Genomic DNA, 8499 nt, shown 5'->3' with positions numbered 1-8499 from the left:
TGGACTTCCATCTGAAGATCCTTTTCAGTTCTTAACTGAATTCTTGCAGATATGTGATACTGTTAAGACTAATGGAATAGATCCTGAAGTCTACAGGCTCATGCTTTTCCCTTTTGCTGTAAGAGACAGAGCTAGATTATGGTTGGATTCTCAACCTAAAGACAGCCTGAACTCTTGGGATAAGCTGGTCACGGCTTTCTTAGCCAAGTACTTTCCTCCTCAAAAGCTGAGCAAGCTTAGAGCTGATGTTCAAACCTTCAGACAGAAAGAAGGTGAATCCCTCTATGAAGCTTGGGAAAGATACAAACAGTTGACCAAAAAGTGTCCTTCTGACATGCTTTCAGAATGGACCATCCTGGATATATTCTGTGATGGTTTATCTGAGCTATCAAAGATGTCACTGGACACTTCTGCAGGTGGATCCATTCACCTAAAGAAAACGCCTACAGAAGCTCAAGAACTCATTGACATGGTTGGTAATAACCAGTTCATGTACACTTCTGAAAGGAATCCTGTGAGTAATGGGACGCCTATGAAGAAGGGAGTTCTTGAGGTTGATACTCTGAATGCCATATTGGCTCAGAATAAAATATTGACTCAGCAAGTCAATATGATTTCTCAGAGTCTGCATGGAATGCAAGCTGCATCCAACAGTACTCAAGAGGCATCTTCTGAAGAAGAAGCCTATGATCCTGAGAACCCTGCAATAGCAGAGGTGAACTACTTAGGTGAACCTTATGGAAACACCTATAACTCAACATGGAGAAATCATCCAAATTTCTCATGGAAGGATCAAAAGCCCCAACAAGGCTTTAATAATGGTGGAAGAAACAGGTTTAGCAATAGCAAGCCTTTTCCATCATTCACTCAGCAACAGACAGAGAACTCTGAACAAAATGCTTCTAATTTAGCAAATCTAGTCTCTGATCTATCTAAGGCTACTGTAAGTTTCATGAATGAAACAAGATCTTCCATTAGAAATCTGGAAGCACAAGTGGGCCAGCTGAGTAAAAGGATCACTGAAATCCCTCCTAGTACTCTCCCAAGCAATACAGAAGAGAACCCAAAAGGAGAGTGCAAGGTCATTGACATAAGTGCCATGGTCGAACCTGTAAGGGAAGGAGAGGACGTGAATCCCAAGGAGAAAGACCTCCTGGGACGTCCAGTGATCAATAAGGAGCTTCCCTCTGAGGAACCAAAGGACTCTGAGGCTCATCTAGAGACCATAGAGATTCCATTGAACCTCCTTATGCCCTTCATGAGCTCTGATGAGTATTCCTCTTCTGAAGAGAATGAGGATGTCACTGAAGAGCAAACTGCCAAGTTTCTTGGTACAATCATGGAGCTGAATGCCAAATTGTTTGGCATTGATGCTTGGGAAGTTGAACCTCCCTTGTTCATCAATGAACTAAGTGATCTGGATCAACTGACATTGCCTTAGAAGAGACAGGATCCTGGAAAGTTCATAATACCCTGTACCATAGGCACCATGATCTTTAAGGCTCTGTGTGACCTTGGTTCAGGAATAAACCTCATGCCCCTCTCTGTAATAGAGAAACTGGGAATCTATGGGGTGCAAGCTGCTAAAATCTCACTAGAGATGGCAGACAGCTCTAGAAAATAGGCTTATGGACAAGTAGAGGACGTGTTAGTAAAGGTTGAAGGCCTTTACATCCCTGCTGATTTCATAGTCCTTGATACTGGAAAGGAAGAGGATGAATCCATCATCCTAGGAAGACCTTTCCTGGCCACAGCAAGAGCTGTGATTGATGTTAACAGAGGTGAAATAGTCCTCCAATGGAATGAGGACTCCCTTGTGTTTAAAACTCAAGGATCTCCCTCTGCAACCATGGAGAGGAAGCAGAAAAAGCTTTTCTCAAAGCAGAGTCAACCAGAGCCCCCACAGTCAAACTCTAAGTTTGGTGTTGGGAGGCCACAACCAAACTCTAAGTTTGGTGTTGAACTCCCATATCCAAACTCTAAGTTTGGTGTTGGAGAGTTTCAACAATGCTCTGAACATCTGTGAGGCTCCATGAGAGCCCACTGTCAAGCTATTGACATTAAAGAAGCGCTTGTTGGGAGGCAACCCAATATTTATCTAATTCTTATTTTTATTGTTTTTCATGTTTTCTTAAGTTCATGATCATGTGGAGTCACAAAATAAACAAAAAATTCAAAAACGGAATCAAAAACAGCAGAAGAAAAATCACACCCTGGAGGAGCATCTGTCTGGCGTTCAAACGCCAGAACAGAGCATAGTTCTGGTGCTGAACGCCCAGAATGGGAGCATCCTGGCGCTGAACGCCCAGAACAAGCATGGTTCTGGCGTTCAACGCCAGAAATGGCAGCAAATGGGCGTTGAACGCCCAAAATGGGCACCAACCTGGCGCTGAACGCCCAGAGTTGTGTGCAAGGGCATTTTGCATGCCTAAATTGGTGCAGGGATGTAAATGCCTTGACACCTCAAGATCTGTGGACCTCACAGGATCACCTCAGGATCTGTAGACCTCACAGGATCCCCACCTACCTCCACTCACTCTCTTCTCTCTTCTCAATCATCCTCTATTCCCAACAAACACTCTTAACCCTTTACCACTCACATCCATACACCCACTACCTTCAAAATTCAACATCTCTCTCCCACCCAATCCCACCCATATGGCCGAATACACACTCCCATCCATCTCCTCCGTATCTTCTTCTTATTCTTCTATTCTTTCTTCTTTTGCTCGAGGGCGAGCAACATTCTAAGTTCGGTGTGGTAAAAGCATAGCTTTTTTGTTTTTTTTCCATAACCATTGATGGCACCTAAGGCCAGAGAAACCTCTAGAAAGAAGAAAGGGAAGACAAAAGCTTCCATCAAGGGTCTATAGCTCAGTGGTAGAACATTTGACTGCAAATCAAGAGATCCCTGAGATACCTCAGGGGATACATTTTCTTCCACACAATTATTGGAAGCAACTAAGGGTGGAACATCAAGAGCACTCCATCATCCTTCATGAAATCAGAGAAGATCTAAAAGCAATGAAGGAGGAGCAGCCAAGGCAAGGAAGAGACATAGAAGAGCTCAAGGACATCACTAAGGTGGATTCATTCCTTGTTCTTGCTTTCTCTGTTTTTCCTTTTCTATGTTATGTGCTTATCTATGTTTGTGCCTTCATTACATGATCATTAGTAGTTAATAACTTTGTCTTAAAGATATGAATGTCCTATGAATCCATCACCTCTCTTAAATGAAAAATGTTTTAATTTAAAAGAACAAGAAGTACATGAGTTTCGAATTTATCCTTGAACTTAGTTTAATTATATTGATGTGGTGACAATGCTTCTTGTTTTCTGAATGAATGCTTGAACAGTGCATATGTCTTTTGAAGTTGTTGTTTAAGAATGTTAAATATGTTGGCTCTTGAAAGAATGATGACCAGGAGACATGTTATTTGATAATCTGAAAAATCATAAAAATGATTCTTGAAGCAAGAAAAAGCAGCAAAGAACAAAGCTTGCAGAAAAAAAAAAATAGGCGAAAAAAAAAATATAGAAAGAAAAAGAAAAAGCAAGCAGAAAAAGCCAATAACCCTTAAAACCAAAAGGCAAGGGCAAATAAAAAGGATCCCAAGGCTTTGAGCATCAGTGGATAGGAGGGCCTAAAGGAATAAAATCCTGGTCTAAGCGGCTAAACCAAGCTGTCCCTAACCATGTACTTGTGGCGTGTAGGTGTCAAGTGAAAACTTGAGACTGAGCGGTTAAAGTCAAGGTCCAAAGCAAAAACAAAGAGTGTGCTTAAGAACCCTGGACACCTCTAATTGGGGACTTTAGCAAAGCTGAGTCACAATCTGAAAAGGTTCACCCAATTATGTGTCTGTGGCATTTATGTATCCGGTGGTAATACTGGAAAACAAAGTGCTTAGGGCCACGGCCAAGACTCATAAAGAAGCTGTGTTCAAGAATCATCATACTGAACTAGGAGAGTCAATAACACTATTCGAAATCTGAAGTTCCTATAGATGCCAATCATTCTAAACTTCAATGGATAAAGTGAGATGCCAAAACTATTCAAGAGGCAAAAAGCTATAAGTCCCGCTCATATGATTGAAGCTCTGTTTCATTGATAGTTTGGAATTTATAGTATATTCTCTTCTTTTTATCCTATTTGATTTTCAGTTCCTTGGGGACAAGCAACAATTTAAGTTTGGTGTTGTGATGAGCGGATAATTTATACGCTTTTTGACATTTTTTTAGTATGTTTTTAGTAGGATCTAGTTACTTTTAGGGATGTTTTTATTAGTTTTTATGTTAAATTCACATTTCTGGACTTTACTATAAGTTTGTGTGTTTTTCTGTGATTTCAGGTATTTTCTGGCTGAAATTGAGGGACTTGAGCAGAAATCAGATTCAGAGGTTGAAAAAGGACTGCTGATGCTGTTGGATTCTGACCTCCTTGCACTCAAAGTGGATTTTCTGGAGCTACAGAACTCGAAATGGCGCGCTTCCAATTGCGTTGGAAAGTAGACATCCAGGGATTTCCAGCAATATATAATAGTCTATACTTTGGCCAAGAATTGACGACGTAAACTGGCGTTCAACGCCAGCCTTCTGCCCAAATCTGGCGTCCAGCGCCAGAAAAGGATCCAAAACCAGAGTTGAACGCCCAAACTGGCACAGAAACTGGCGTTCAACTCCACAAATGGCCTCTGCACGTGGAACACTTAAGCTCAGCCCAAACACACACCAAGTGGGCCCCGGAAGTGGATTTATGCATCAATTACTTACTCATGTAAACCCTAGTGACTATTTTATTATAAATAGGACCCTTTACTAGTCTTTTTGACCATCTTTGGGATTACCTTATGATCCTTTGATCACGTTTTGGGGGCTGGCCATCTCGGCCATGCCTGGACCTTCACTTATGTATTTTTAATGGTAGAGTTTCTACACTCCATAGATTAAGGTGTGGAGCTCTGCTGTTCCTCAAAGATTAATGTAAAGTACTACTGTTTTCTATTCAATTCTTCTTATTTCGCTTCTAAGATATCCATTCGCACCCAAGAATGTGATGAAGGTGATGATTATGTGTGACGCTCATCATCCTTCTCCCCTATGAACGCGTGCCTGACAAACACTTCTGTTCTACATGAATTAAGCTAGAATGAATATCTCTTAGATCTCCTAACCAGAATCTTCGTGGCGTAAGCTAGAATGATGGCGGCATTCAAGAGAATCCGGAAAGTCTAAACCTTGTCCGTGGTATTTCGAGTAGGATTCAATGATTGAATGACTGTGACGAGCTCCTAACTCGCGATTGCAGGGCGTTAGTGACAGATGCAAAAGGATAGTAAATCCTATTCCAGCATGATCGAGAACCGACAGATGAATAGCCGTGCCGTGACAGGGTGCGTGAGCATATTATTCACTGAGAGGATAAGATGAAGCCATTGACAATGGTGATGCCTCCAGACGATTAGCCGTGCCGTGACAGGGCATTGGATCATTTTCCCGAGAGATGACCGAAAGTAGCCATTGACAGTGGTGATGTATCACATAAAGCTAGCCATGGAAAGGAGTGAGACTGATTGGATGAAGATAGCAGGAAAGCAGAGGTTCAGAGGAACGAAAAGCATCTCCATTCGCTTATCTGAAATTCCTACAAATGATTTACATAAGTATCTCTATCCCTCTTTTATTATATAATATTCGAAAACACCATTATCACTTTATATCTGCTTGACTGAGATTTACAAGGTGACCATAGCTTGCTTCATACCAACAATCTCCGTGGGATTCGACCCTTACTCACGTAAGGTATTACTTGGACGACCCAGTGCACTTGCTGGTTAGTTGTATCGAAGTTGTGACAATTATGAATTAAGATCAGAGCACCAAGCTTTGAAGCCATTACCAGGGTTCGTTCGAGCCTGGAGATCACAATTTCGTGCACCAAAATCAAACCTACTAGGATGTCACTAGTGATGGCCGACAGATCAATCAAGACACCCAATGGAATTGTGGAAAATTTACTAATGAAGGTTGGAGAGTTTATCTTCCCTGCAGACTTTGTAATTTTGGACACAGAAGGGGAAGGAAACAACTCAATCATCTTGGAAAGACCATTTCTAGCTACAGCAAGAACCACTATTGATGTGGAGATGGGAGAAATGACCTTCAGGGTGCATAATGAGCAAATGGTAATCAATGTCTTCAAATCAATGCAACACCCCTCTGAGCAAGAAAATTACATGAAGGTGGATATGATAGAAAGCTTGGTAGAAGAAATGTTTGAGGACAACTATCAAGAGAACCAGGAAGAACAAGGTGAGGAAGTGGTAGAAATATCCATTGAAGAGAAGGAGGAGGATAAGCCAAAACAGGAGTTGAAGCCTCTCCCTCCTCACCTCAAATACGTGTTTCTTGGGGAAGCAGGAGCCTTACCAGTAATCATAAACTCTTCCTTGAACATGGAAGAGGAAAGAAAGTTGATTGAAGTATTAAAAGCTCACAAAACAGCCTTGGGTTGGACAATTGAGGACATCAAAGGCATCAGCCCTGCCATCTGTATGCATAAAATTTTATTGGAGGAAGAGTCAAAGCCTGTGGTTCAACCTCAGAGAAGACTCAACCCTACCATGAAAGAGGTGGTTCAAAAAGAAGTGATGAAGCTATGGAATGCTGGGATAATCTTCCCAATCTCGGACAGCTCGTGGGTGAGTCTGGTTCAAGTTGTACCAAAAAAGAGAGGAATGACAGTCATCACCAATGAGAAGAATGAGCTGATCCCCACTAGGACAGTGACTGGGTGGAGAATGTGCATAGATTACAGGAGGCTAAACGAAGCTAGAAGGAAAGATCACTTTCCTCTGCCCTTCATTGATCAAATGTTGGAAAGATTAGCAGGCCATGCTTATTACTGCTTCCTTGATGGGTACTTTGGGTACAATCAAATAGTGGTGGATCCCAAGGATCAAGAGAAGACTTCCTTCACATGCCCATTTGGAGTTTTTGCCTACAGGAGGATGCCCTTTGGGCTATGCGATGCCCCGACCACTTTTCAAAGGTATGCTTTCCATCTTTTCTGATATGGTAGAAAAATTTTTAGAAGTCTTCATGGATGATTTTTCTGTCTTTAGCAATTCATTTAACACTTGCTTGCATAATTTAACTCTTGTTTTGAAAAGATGCCAAGAAACTAATTTGGTATTGAATTGGGAGAAGTGCCATTTCATGGTTCCGGAAGGAATAGTTCTTGGGCATAAAGTGTCATGTAAAGGTATAGAAGTTGATAAAGCTAAAATAGAAGTTATTGAAAAACTCCCTATACCTATTAATGTGAAAGCAGTAAGGAGTTTTCTTGGGCATGCTGACTTTTACAGAAGGTTCATCAAAGACTTCTCAAAAATAGCAAAACCATTGAGCAATTTACTAATGATCGATACCCCTTTCATCTTTGATGACAAATGTAAACATGCCTTGGAAACTCTCAAAAGAAAACTCATTACAGCACAAATCATCACACCCCCTGATTGGAATTTACCTTTCGAACTTATGTGTGATGCAAGTAACCTTGCTATTGTTGCTGTGCTGCGGCAAAAGAAAGACAAATTACATCATGTCATATATTATGCCAGTAAGGTGTTGAATGAAACACAGAAAAATTATACCACCACTGAGAAAAAACTTTTAGCAATTGTATATGCATTTGATAAGTTTAGGCAATACTTGATTGGTTCAAAGGTTATAGTGTATACTGACCATGCTGCTCTCAAGTATTTAATGTCTAAACAGGATTCAAAGCCAAGGCTTATTAGGTGGGTGCTACTGCTACAAGAATTTGATATTGAAGTGAGAGATAAAAAAGGAAGTGAAAATCAAGTAGCAGATCATTTATCAAGAGTGCCACAAGAAGCCAAGCAAGATAGACCACAGCAAGTAAATGAGAATTTCCCTGATGAGCACCTTTTCCAAGTTCGACAAACACCTTGGTTTGCTGACATAGCAAATTTCAAAGTAGGAAGAAAAATACCTCAAGAATTTTCCAAGCAACAAGTGAAGAAGCTACTCAATGAAGCAAGGAAGTTCTTGTGGGACGAACATTTTCTATTCAAGAGATGCTCTGATGGAATGATTAGGAGGTGTGTCCTTGAAAATGAAATGAAGGACATATTGTGGCATTGTCATGGTTCAGCATACGGTGGACACTTTGGACCAGAGAGAATGGCTGCAAAGGTATTACAGAGTGGCTTCTATTGGCCAGCTATCTTCAAGGATGCCAGAGAGTTTGTTCACCAATGCAATAAATGTCAAAGAGCTGGAGGATTGACAAGAAGGAATGGGATGCCTCAATATTTCATCCTGGAAGTGGAGCTATTTGACTTATGGGGTATTGATTTCATGGGACCCTTTCCTCCTTCCTACTCTTTCAGATACATCTTGGTGGCAGTGGAGTATGTCTCAAAGTGGGTGGAAGCCATAGCCACAACCACCTGTGATGTATAGATTGTCCTTCAA

At 41.1% G+C, this 8499-nt stretch overlaps 1 non-coding gene across 1 annotated transcript; it reads right to left on the bottom strand.

Moving 5' to 3' along the window:
• Positions 1-232: 232 nt before the first annotated feature.
• On the bottom strand, positions 233-340 carry LOC112752512 (small nucleolar RNA R71). Its single transcript, XR_003176946.1, has one exon. It is a non-coding gene; the product is annotated as a small nucleolar RNA R71 (small nucleolar RNA).
• Between the last annotated feature and the right edge of the window lie 8159 nt (positions 341-8499).

This window comes from Arachis hypogaea, chromosome 15, assembly GCF_003086295.3.
Source record: "Arachis hypogaea cultivar Tifrunner chromosome 15, arahy.Tifrunner.gnm2.J5K5, whole genome shotgun sequence".
In the NCBI taxonomy this organism is placed as follows: domain Eukaryota; kingdom Viridiplantae; phylum Streptophyta; class Magnoliopsida; order Fabales; family Fabaceae; genus Arachis; species Arachis hypogaea.
This window is presented reverse-complemented; position numbering and strand designations above follow the sequence as displayed.